Here is a 13,719-nt window from a genome sequence, read left to right as displayed (position 1 = left end):
TTAGAAAAATTAGTTATTTTTCTGCCTTTTTATTCTCTTTTTCAGATGAATGTATTACTGTTTAGACCAAGTAACAGAAAAGTTCAAGATATAATACTTACACACTGTTTTGTGAAGGATATGATGAAAAAGAAGAAAATAACAAGAATTCAATAATATGATACTGATTAATATCATAAATAGGAACATACTAATATCATTTGCTGTAATATTAAAAATACATAAAACATTTACTGAATACATTTATCCTCCATCACAATAAAACAATTTCCTCCTTAACAATCAACAATTTATACATGGATAAATCTCTTTCGTTAATTATCTTGCATAAATGCAAACACTTGTTACCATATACTAAGATATTCAAATACTTTGATACATGTATCTATGAAGGATGCATGGATGTTTATGTACATATATGCATGCAACCATGTTGAGATGAATTTAAGTATGTACCCCTGCATTTTTTAAAAAATTCTCAATGAGTTTAAAAGGAAAATGAGTTATATTTTGCAAATGAATCTATATCTTCTATAAAGTTTTCATACAATTCTGGACAGTATTCAGTTTTGGGAATGAATTCAAATAGAATCAGGAAAAAACTTCAAAAATTCAAATTATTTACAAACAGTTATCCACAAAACCCGAAAATTCTGATGCATACATGAATAAATGAATATTTAAATGGAAGCGAAATCTCAAAGAAAGATTAAAGAAAATCAAACTTTTTGGAGGTAGTTGGCATTACACTGCCCAATTGGAATTTAAATCATAATTTCATGGATACAAGAGAAACTACACAAAATATAGTAAAGGATGCCAATATTACATTGCTGGGGAGAAACTAAAACCAACTGAAGACGAGGTAAAACCTGTATTGAGAGACTGCTCCATCTCGAAACACAATAGGTTCTCTCAAGAGATGTGGCTCCCAACGAAAAATTGTACAAAAAGACAAGAATCCAAGGTAGGATTTGATCATCTTATTTTACTTGTTTAGGCTCGAATAAACAGTAACACAAGAAAGAGTGAAAACAACAAGCTTTGAAAAATATCATTTCTTTTCCTAAAAAAAATCTTTAAAAGTGAGGAAAAAAGTATGAATTCACGGTTTTAAGAATCAAATACAAAAATAATCCATGAATAAAATTTTAGTAGTTCTAATAATACAATTTTCTAATGATTTCAAGTTTGAGTCCCCACGTTGAATCCATGATGGAAGATGACATATGCTGTTATCTATAGTGTTGAAGTCTACAGTTCCTTATAGAAAGAAGAATTATCACTCCTAGTTTTGAAAATCCAAATAAATCTTTAAAAGAGATGTCTTTGCTCAGGAATTTCGTATGCAGAACACGTATTTTCCAGGAAAAAGGAATTAATCCTTTTGAATTCAAGCAATTTGAAATTATTCCAGACAGCACAACATACAATTTCCAGTCTACGAGCCCAACTACTACTCAGAATATCTCTCCAAAACAAAGGTTATATCGTATTCTAAAATGCAAAAAGGGGCTGACGTCATCATGTTATAGAACATCGTCGAAATTATTTACTTGTTAAAGCTCATGTACACGCAGTGTGGTCCTGACAAAAACCAATCATTTTACTCTAAGAAATAAAATTTTAAGAAATTGTTTACATCTTAAAAACGTAGTCCCATCATGACCTCGACAACAAGCAATCATTTTAAAAGCAAAATAGAACTAATTTACGTGGTTGCTACTAATTTTGAATCGAAGTCAGGATCTAGATCAACACCTGGTGTTTACAAATCGAACAGTCAAGGTCAAAATATTTTCTGAAAAAGGTATCATTTCAAGTGAATAAATTTACAATAAAAAGGCATGAAATCAGAAATAAATAAAATTTAAAACTGACAAACAAATAAATTGATATAAATATATATGAAATCAGATAGAATTAAATACATATAACAAGTACTTTTGAAGAAGGAGAATTCTCTCCTTGTACTGGGAATTTATGCCGTTGTTTTTAAGGTTCTAGGTGTTAACATTATTAGTGCTCAATAGTAACAACAGCTGTAATGATGGTTTTGATCAGGCTTTGGGGAAACTTCGAATATATATAAATGTACACTGTACATATAAAAATGAATGAAATAAAAAGACAAGTATCATATCCACAAACAAAATCATTAACTCAGAGACTCAAGTCTGTGACGTAATTTACAGATAATATACAGGAATGAACTCTATAAAGAAAGGATGTAACCGACTGCACCAACTTTAACTGATGACTTGATGTGTGGGATGTGATTAATCTAACATCGGGAAAAAAAAGGATAACACAACCCAATCATTTAGCAATATCAATCGAATTCGGGAAACAATAATTACTTGCTGGTTTAATAGGCAAAAAGACCTCCTTCACCCGAAGTTAATATGGTTTAACTCCAAAGACAAACTATGTACACAAATACCTACTTGCCTTTGGCACTGAAAGGGTAGGTCGTGACACGTACTTTAGTCTGGTTTATAGTCTATACAACAAATCATACTAAATACTTGACCTGCCAAACTACATTCTCTTTCAAGATTGTTAGTAAAATTAGTTATTTTTCTGCCTTTTTATTCGTATTACTGTTTAGACCAAGTAACAGAAAAGTTCAAGATATAATACTTACACCCTGTTTTGTGAAGGATATCATGAAAAAGAAGAAAATAACAAGAATTCAATAATATGATACTGATTAATATCATAAATAGGAACATACTAATATCATTTGCTGTAAAATTAAAAATACATAAACATTTACTGAATACATTTATCCTCCATCACAATAAAACAATTTCCTCCTTAACAATCAACAAGTTATACATGGCTAAATCTCTTTCGTTACATATCTTGCATTACAGCAAACTTGTTAGCATATACTAGAACAATGAAAGACTTTGATACATGTATCTATGAAGGATGTATGGATGTTTATGTACATATATGCATGCAACCATGTTGAGATGAATTTAAGTATGTACCCCTGCACTTTTTAAAAAATTCTCAATGAGTTTAAAAGGAAAATGAGTTATATTTTGCAAATGAATCTATATCTTCCATAAAGTTATCATACAATTCTGGACAGTATTCAGTTTTGGGAATGAATTCAAATAGAATTAGGAAAAAACTTCAAAAATGCAAATTATTTACAAATAGATATCCACAAAACCCTAAAATTCTGATGCATACATGAAGAAATGAATAGTTAAATGGAAGCGAAATCTCAAAGAAAGATTAAAGAAAATCAAACTTTTTGGAGGTAGTTGGTATTACAGTGCCCAATTGGGATTTAAATCATAATTTCATGGATACAAGAGAAACTGACACAAAATATAGTAAAGGATGCCAATATTACATTGCTGGGGAAAAACTAAAACCAACTGAAGACAAGGTAAAAGCTGTCTTGAGAGACTGCTCCATCTCGAAACACAATAGGTTCTCTCAAGAGATGTGGCTCCCATAGAAGTATTGTACAAAAAGACAAGAATCCAAGGTAGGATTTGATCATCTTATGTTACTTGTTTAGGCTCGAATAAACAGTAACACAAGAAAGAGTAAAAACAACAAGCCTTGAAAAATATCATTTCTTTTCCTAGACAAATTCTTTAAAAGTGAGTTAAAAAGTATGAATTTACGGTTTAATCCTTTTGAATTCAAGTAATCTGAAATTATTCCAGACAGCATAACATACAATTTCCAGTGTACGAGCCCAACTACTACTGAGAATATATCTCCAAAACAAAGGTTACATCATATTCTTAAATGCAAAAAGGGGCTGACGTCATCATGTTACAGAACATCGTCGAAATTATTTACTTGTTAAAGCTCATGTACACGCAGTGTGGTCCTGACGAAAACCAATCATTTTACTCTAAGAAATACAATTTTAAGAAAATGTTTACATCTTAAAAACGTAGTCCCATCATGACCTCGACAACAAGTAATCATTTTAAAAGAAAAATAGAACTAATTTACGTGGTTGCTACTAATTTTGAATCGAAGTCAGGATCTAGGTCAACACCTGGTGTTTACAAAACAAACAGTCAAGGTGAAAATATTTTCTGATAAAGGTATCGTTTCAAGTGAATAAATTTACACTAAAAAGGCATGAAATGAGAAATAAATAAAATTTAAAACTGACAAACAAATAAATTGATATAAATATATATGAAATCAGATAAAATTAAATACACATAACAAGTACGTTTGAAGAAGGAGAAAGAACCACAATCACTTTACATACAAAAATCAGATATAGTATTCATAGTTTTTGTTAAAATATTGTATTCATTCTTTTGAAAACAAAATTATATGGCCAAAAAGTGATAGATACTTCAAAAATTAAATATCAATCACATTTATATTTGAAGATGTATTTAAAGGACTTAACATGTAAATTCATTTCTAGTTTGTTCCTTGACCGTTTAACACCCTGAATATTGTTTCACTGCACATTTCAATTGCTATTTTAAAATAGATTCTTTTTCATTTCTTTCAGTTCCCATAATGATTTTCTCCAGTGTTAAAATTCTCTCCTTGTACTGGGAGTTTATGCCGTTGTTTCTAAGGTTCTAGGTGTTAACATTATTAGTGCTCAATAGTAACAACAGCTGTAATGATGGTTTTGATCAGGCTTTGGGGAAACTTCGAATATATATAAATGTACACTGTACATATAAAAATGAATGAAATAAAAAGACAACTATCACATCCATAAACAAAATCACTAACTCAGATACTCAAGTCAGTGGCGTAATTTACAGATAATATACAGGGATGAACTATATAAAGAAAGGATGTAACCGACTGCACCAACATTAACTGATGACTTGATGTGTGGAATGTGAATAAGCTATCCTCGGGAAAAAAAAGGATCACGCAACCCAATCATTTAGCAATATCAATCAAATCCGGGAAACAATAATTACTTGCTGGTTACTCGTTCACCCGAAGTTAATATGGTTTAACTCCAAAGACAAACTATGTACACAAATACCTACTTGCCTTTGGCACTGAAAGGGTAGTTGGTGACACGTACTTTAGCCTGGTTTATAGTCTACACAACAAATCATACTAAATACTTGACCTGCCAAACTACATTCTCTTTCAAGATTGTTAGAAAAATTAGTTATTTTTCTGCCTTTTCATTCTCTTTTTCAGACGAATGTATTACTGTTTAGACCAAGTAACAGAAAAGTTCAAGATATAATACTTACGTGCTGTTTTGTGAAGGATATCATGAAAAAGAAGAAAATAACAAGAATTCAATAATATGATACTGATTAATATCATAAATAGGAACATACTAATATCATTTGCTGTAAAATTAAAAATACATAAAACATTTACTGAATACATTTATCCTCCATCACAATAAAACAATTTCCTCCTTAACAATCAACAAGTTATACATGGCTAAATCTCTTTCGTTACATAACTTGCATTACAGCAGACTTGTTAGCATATACTAGGACAATGAAAGACTCTGATACATGTATCTATGAAGGATGTATGGATGTTTATGTACATATATGCATGCAACCATGTTGAGATGAATTTAAGTATGTACCCCTGCATTTTTAAAAAAATTCTCAATGAGTTTAAAAGGAAAATGAGTTATATTTTGCAAATGAATCTATATCTTCCATAAAGTTTTCATACAATTCTGGACAGTATTCAGTTTTGGGAATGAATTCAAATAGAATTAGGAAAAAACTTCAAAAATGCAAATTATTTACAAATAGATATCCACAAAACCCTAAAATTCTGATGCATACATGAAGAAATGAATAGTTAAATGGAAGCGAAATCTCAAAGAAAGATTAAAGAAAATCAAACTTTTTGGAGGTAGTTGGTATTACAGTGCCCAATTGGGATTTAAATCATAATTTCATGGATACAAGAGAAACTGACACAAAATATAGTAAAGGATGCCAATATTACATTGCTGGGGAAAAACTAAAACCAACTGAAGACAAGGTAAAAGCTGTCTTGAGAGACTGCTCCATCTCGAAACACAATAGGTTCTCTCAAGAGATGTGGCTCCCATAGAAGTATTGTACAAAAAGACAAGAATCCAAGGTAGGATTTGATCATCTTATGTTACTTGTTTAGGCTCGAATAAACAGTAACACAAGAAAGAGTAAAAACAACAAGCCTTGAAAAATATCATTTCTTTTCCTAGACAAATTCTTTAAAAGTGAGTTAAAAAGTATGAATTTACGGTTTAATCCTTTTGAATTCAAGTAATCTGAAATTATTCCAGACAGCATAACATACAATTTCCAGTGTACGAGCCCAACTACTACTGAGAATATATCTCCAAAACAAAGGTTACATCATATTCTTAAATGCAAAAAGGGGCTGACGTCATCATGTTACAGAACATCGTCGAAATTATTTACTTGTTAAAGCTCATGTACACGCAGTGTGGTCCTGACGAAAACCAATCATTTTACTCTAAGAAATACAATTTTAAGAAAATGTTTACATCTTAAAAACGTAGTCCCATCATGACCTCGACAACAAGTAATCATTTTAAAAGAAAAATAGAACTAATTTACGTGGTTGCTACTAATTTTGAATCGAAGTCAGGATCTAGGTCAACACCTGGTGTTTACAAAACAAACAGTCAAGGTGAAAATATTTTCTGATAAAGGTATCGTTTCAAGTGAATAAATTTACACTAAAAAGGCATGAAATGAGAAATAAATAAAATTTAAAACTGACAAACAAATAAATTGATATAAATATATATGAAATCAGATAAAATTAAATACACATAACAAGTACGTTTGAAGAAGGAGAAAGAACCACAATCACTTTACATACAAATATCAGATATAGTATTCATAGTTTTTGTTAAAATATTGTATTCATTCTTTTGAAAACAAAATTATATGGCCAAAAAGTGATAGATACTTCAAAAATTAAATATCAATCACATTTATATTTGAAGATGTATTTAAAGGACTTAACATGTAAATTCATTTCTAGTTTGTTCCTTGACCGTTTAACACCCTGAATATTGTTTCACTGCACATTTCAATTGCTATTTTAAAATAGATTCTTTTTCATTTCTTTCAGTTCCCATAATGATTTTCTCCAGTGTTAAAATTCTCTCCTTGTACTGGGAGTTTATGCCGTTGTTTCTAAGGTTCTAGGTGTTAACATTATTAGTGCTCAATAGTAACAACAGCTGTAATGATGGTTTTGATCAGGCTTTGGGGAAACTTCGAATATATATAAATGTACACTGTACATATAAAAATGAATGAAATAAAAAGACAACTATCACATCCATAAACAAAATCACTAACTCAGATACTCAAGTCAGTGGCGTAATTTACAGATAATATACAGGGATGAACTATATAAAGAAAGGATGTAACCGACTGCACCAACATTAACTGATGACTTGATGTGTGGAATGTGAATAAGCTATCCTCGGGAAAAAAAAGGATCACGCAACCCAATCATTTAGCAATATCAATCAAATCCGGGAAACAATAATTACTTGCTGGTTACTCGTTCACCCGAAGTTAATATGGTTTAACTCCAAAGACAAACTATGTACACAAATACCTACTTGCCTTTGGCACTGAAAGGGTAGTTGGTGACACGAACTTTAGCCTGGTTTATAGTCTACACAACAAATCATACTAAATACTTGACCTGCCAAACTACATTCTCTTTCAAGATTGTTAGAAAAATTAGTTATTTTTCTGCCTTTTCATTCTCTTTTTCAGACGAATGTATTACTGTTTAGACCAAGTAACAGAAAAGTTCAAGATATAATACTTACATGCTGTTTTGTGAAGGATATCATGAAAAAGAAGAAAATAACAAGAATTCAATAATATGATACTGATTAATATCATAAATAGGAACATACTAATATCATTTGCTGTAAAATTAAAAATACATAAAACATTTACTGAATACATTTATCCTCCATCACAATAAAACAATTTCCTCCTTAACAATCAACAAGTTATACATGGCTAAATCTCTTTCGTTACATAACTTGCATTACAGCAGACTTGTTAGCATATACTAGGACAATGAAAGACTCTGATACATGTATCTATGAAGGATGTATGGATGTTTATGTACATATATGCATGCAACCATGTTGAGATGAATTTAAGTATGTACCCCTGCATTTTTAAAAAAATTCTCAATGAGTTTAAAAGGAAAATGAGTTATATTTTGCAAATGAATCTATATCTTCCATAAAGTTTTCATACAATTCTGGACAGTATTCAGTTTTGGGAATGAATTCAAATAGAATTAGGAAAAAACTTCAAAAATTCAAATTATTTACAAATAGTTAGATATCCACAAAACCCTAAAATTCTGATGCATACATGAATAAATGAATATTTAAATGGAAGCGAAATCTCACAGAAAGATTAAAGAAAATCAAACTTTTTGGAGGTAGTTGGCATTACACTGCCCAATTGGAATTTAAATCATAATTTCATGGATACAAGAGAAACTGACACAAAATATAGTAAAGGATGCCAATATTACAATGCTGAGGAAAAAGTAAAACCAACTGAAGACAAGGTAAAAGCTGTCTTGAGAGACTGCTCCATCTCGAAACACAATAGGTTCTCTCAAGAGATGTGGCTCCCAACGAAAAATTGTACAAAAAGACAAGAATCCAAGGTAGGATTTGATCATCTTATGTTACTTGTTTAGGCTCGAATAAACAGTAACACAACAAATAGTGAAAACAACAAGCCTTGAAAAATACCATTTCTTTTCCTAAAAAAAATCTTTAAAAGTGAGGAAAAAAGTATGAAATTACGGTTTTAAGAATCAAATACAAAAGTAATCCATGAATAAAATTTTAGTAGTTCTAATAATACAATTTTCTAATGATTTCAAGTTTGAGTCCCCACGAAGAATCCATGATGGAAGATGACATATGCTGTTATCTATAGTGTTGAAGTCTTCAGTTCCTTATACAAAGATGAATTATCACTCCTAGTTTTGAAAATCCAAATAAATCTTTGAAAGAGATGTCTTTGCTCAGGAATTTCGTATGCAGAACACGTATTTTCCAGGCAAAAGGAATTAATCCTTTTGAATTCAAGCAATTTGAAATTATTCCAGACAGCACAACATACAATTTCCAGTCTACGAGCCCAACTACTACTCAGAATATCTCTCCAAAACAAAGGTTATATCGTATTCTAAAATGCAAAAAGGGGCTGACGTCATCATGTTATAGAACATCGTCGAAATTATTTACTTGTTAAAGCTCATGTACACGCAGTGTGGTCCTGACAAAAACCAATCATTTTACTCTAAGAAATAAAATTTTAAGAAATTGTTTACATCTTAAAAACGTAGTCCCATCATGACCTCGACAACAAGCAATCATTTTAAAAGCAAAATAGAACTAATTTACGTGGTTGCTACTAATTTTGAATCGAAGTCAGGATCTAGATCAACACCTGGTGTTTACAAATCGAACAGTCAAGGTCAAAATATTTTCTGAAAAAGGTATCATTTCAAGTGAATAAATTTACAATAAAAAGGCATGAAATCAGAAATAAATAAAATTTAAAACTGACAAACAAATAAATTGATATAAATATATATGAAATCAGATAGAATTAAATACATATAACAAGTACTTTTGAAGAAGGAGAATTCTCTCCTTGTACTGGGAATTTATGCCGTTGTTTTTAAGGTTCTAGGTGTTAACATTATTAGTGCTCAATAGTAACAACAGCTGTAATGATGGTTTTGATCAGGCTTTGGGGAAACTTCGAATATATATAAATGTACACTGTACATATAAAAATGAATGAAATAAAAAGACAAGTATCATATCCACAAACAAAATCATTAACTCAGAGACTCAAGTCTGTGACGTAATTTACAGATAATATACAGGAATGAACTCTATAAAGAAAGGATGTAACCGACTGCACCAACTTTAACTGATGACTTGATGTGTGGGATGTGATTAATCTAACATCGGGAAAAAAAAGGATAACACAACCCAATCATTTAGCAATATCAATCGAATTCGGGAAACAATAATTACTTGCTGGTTTAATAGGCAAAAAGACCTCCTTCACCCGAAGTTAATATGGTTTAACTCCAAAGACAAACTATGTACACAAATACCTACTTGCCTTTGGCACTGAAAGGATAGGTCGTGACACGTACTTTAGTCTGGTTTATAGTCTATACAACAAATCATACTAAATACTTGACCTGCCAAACTACATTCTCTTTCAAGATTGTTAGTAAAATTAGTTATTTTTCTGCCTTTTTATTCGTATTACTGTTTAGACCAAGTAACAGAAAAGTTCAAGATATAATACTTACACCCTGTTTTGTGAAGGATATCATGAAAAAGAAGAAAATAACAAGAATTCAATAATATGATACTGATTAATATCATAAATAGGAACATACTAATATCATTTGCTGTAAAATTAAAAATACATAAACATTTACTGAATACATTTATCCTCCATCACAATAAAACAATTTCCTCCTTAACAATCAACAAGTTATACATGGCTAAATCTCTTTCGTTACATATCTTGCATTACAGCAAACTTGTTAGCATATACTAGAACAATGAAAGACTTTGATACATGTATCTATGAAGGATGTATGGATGTTTATGTACATATATGCATACAACCATGTTGAGATGAATTTAAGTATGTACCCCTGCACTTTTTAAAAAATTCTCAATGAGTTTAAAAGGAAAATGAGTTATATTTTGCAAATGAATCTATATCTTCCATAAAGTTATCATACAATTCTGGACAGTATTCAGTTTTGGGAATGAATTCAAATAGAATCAGGAAAAAACTTCAAAAATTCAAATTATTTACAAACAGTTATCCACAAAACCCGAAAATTCTGATGCATACATGAATAAATGAATATTTAAATGGAAGCGAAATCTCAAAGAAAGATTAAAGAAAATCAAACTTTTTGGAGGTAGTTGGCATTACACTGCCCAATTGGAATTTAAATCATAATTTCATGGATACAAGAGAAACTACACAAAATATAGTAAAGGATGCCAATATTACATTGCTGGGGAGAAACTAAAACCAACTGAAGACGAGGTAAAACCTGTATTGAGAGACTGCTCCATCTCGAAACACAATAGGTTCTCTCAAGAGATGTGGCTCCCAACGAAAAATTGTACAAAAAGACAAGAATCCAAGGTAGGATTTGATCATCTTATTTTACTTGTTTAGGCTCGAATAAACAGTAACACAAGAAAGAGTGAAAACAACAAGCTTTGAAAAATATCATTTCTTTTCCTAAAAAAAATCTTTAAAAGTGAGGAAAAAAGTATGAATTCACGGTTTTAAGAATCAAATACAAAAATAATCCATGAATAAAATTTTAGTAGTTCTAATAATACAATTTTCTAATGATTTCAAGTTTGAGTCCCCACGTTGAATCCATGATGGAAGATGACATATGCTGTTATCTATAGTGTTGAAGTCTACAGTTCCTTATAGAAAGAAGAATTATCACTCCTAGTTTTGAAAATCCAAATAAATCTTTAAAAGAGATGTCTTTGCTCAGGAATTTCGTATGCAGAACACGTATTTTCCAGGAAAAAGGAATTAATCCTTTTGAATTCAAGCAATTTGAAATTATTCCAGACAGCACAACATACAATTTCCAGTCTACGAGCCCAACTACTACTCAGAATATCTCTCCAAAACAAAGGTTATATCGTATTCTAAAATGCAAAAAGGGGCTGACGTCATCATGTTATAGAACATCGTCGAAATTATTTACTTGTTAAAGCTCATGTACACGCAGTGTGGTCCTGACAAAAACCAATCATTTTACTCTAAGAAATAAAATTTTAAGAAATTGTTTACATCTTAAAAACGTAGTCCCATCATGACCTCGACAACAAGCAATCATTTTAAAAGCAAAATAGAACTAATTTACGTGGTTGCTACTAATTTTGAATCGAAGTCAGGATCTAGATCAACACCTGGTGTTTACAAATCGAACAGTCAAGGTCAAAATATTTTCTGAAAAAGGTATCATTTCAAGTGAATAAATTTACAATAAAAAGGCATGAAATCAGAAATAAATAAAATTTAAAACTGACAAACAAATAAATTGATATAAATATATATGAAATCAGATAGAATTAAATACATATAACAAGTACTTTTGAAGAAGGAGAATTCTCTCCTTGTACTGGGAATTTATGCCGTTGTTTTTAAGGTTCTAGGTGTTAACATTATTAGTGCTCAATAGTAACAACAGCTGTAATGATGGTTTTGATCAGGCTTTGGGGAAACTTCGAATATATATAAATGTACACTGTACATATAAAAATGAATGAAATAAAAAGACAAGTATCATATCCACAAACAAAATCATTAACTCAGAGACTCAAGTCTGTGACGTAATTTACAGATAATATACAGGAATGAACTCTATAAAGAAAGGATGTAACCGACTGCACCAACTTTAACTGATGACTTGATGTGTGGGATGTGATTAATCTAACATCGGGAAAAAAAAGGATAACACAACCCAATCATTTAGCAATATCAATCGAATTCGGGAAACAATAATTACTTGCTGGTTTAATAGGCAAAAAGACCTCCTTCACCCGAAGTTAATATGGTTTAACTCCAAAGACAAACTATGTACACAAATACCTACTTGCCTTTGGCACTGAAAGGATAGGTCGTGACACGTACTTTAGTCTGGTTTATAGTCTATACAACAAATCATACTAAATACTTGACCTGCCAAACTACATTCTCTTTCAAGATTGTTAGTAAAATTAGTTATTTTTCTGCCTTTTTATTCGTATTACTGTTTAGACCAAGTAACAGAAAAGTTCAAGATATAATACTTACACCCTGTTTTGTGAAGGATATCATGAAAAAGAAGAAAATAACAAGAATTCAATAATATGATACTGATTAATATCATAAATAGGAACATACTAATATCATTTGCTGTAAAATTAAAAATACATAAACATTTACTGAATACATTTATCCTCCATCACAATAAAACAATTTCCTCCTTAACAATCAACAAGTTATACATGGCTAAATCTCTTTCGTTACATATCTTGCATTACAGCAAACTTGTTAGCATATACTAGAACAATGAAAGACTTTGATACATGTATCTATGAAGGATGTATGGATGTTTATGTACATATATGCATACAACCATGTTGAGATGAATTTAAGTATGTACCCCTGCACTTTTTAAAAAATTCTCAATGAGTTTAAAAGGAAAATGAGTTATATTTTGCAAATGAATCTATATCTTCCATAAAGTTATCATACAATTCTGGACAGTATTCAGTTTTGGGAATGAATTCAAATAGAATCAGGAAAAAACTTCAAAAATTCAAATTATTTACAAACAGTTATCCACAAAACCCGAAAATTCTGATGCATACATGAATAAATGAATATTTAAATGGAAGCGAAATCTCAAAGAAAGATTAAAGAAAATCAAACTTTTTGGAGGTAGTTGGCATTACACTGCCCAATTGGAATTTAAATCATAATTTCATGGATACAAGAGAAACTACACAAAATATAGTAAAGGATGCCAATATTACATTGCTGGGGAGAAACTAAAACCAACTGAAGACGAGGTAAAACCTGTATTGAGAGACTGCTCCATCTCGAAACACAATAG

The sequence above is a fragment of the Sinohyriopsis cumingii genome, chromosome 10 (genome assembly GCF_028554795.1).
Source record: "Sinohyriopsis cumingii isolate HCF-2022 chromosome 10, ASM2855479v2, whole genome shotgun sequence".
NCBI classification, from domain to species: domain Eukaryota; kingdom Metazoa; phylum Mollusca; class Bivalvia; order Unionida; family Unionidae; genus Sinohyriopsis; species Sinohyriopsis cumingii.
The sequence above is the reverse complement of the archived record's forward strand: the minus strand, read 5'-3'. Positions refer to the sequence as shown.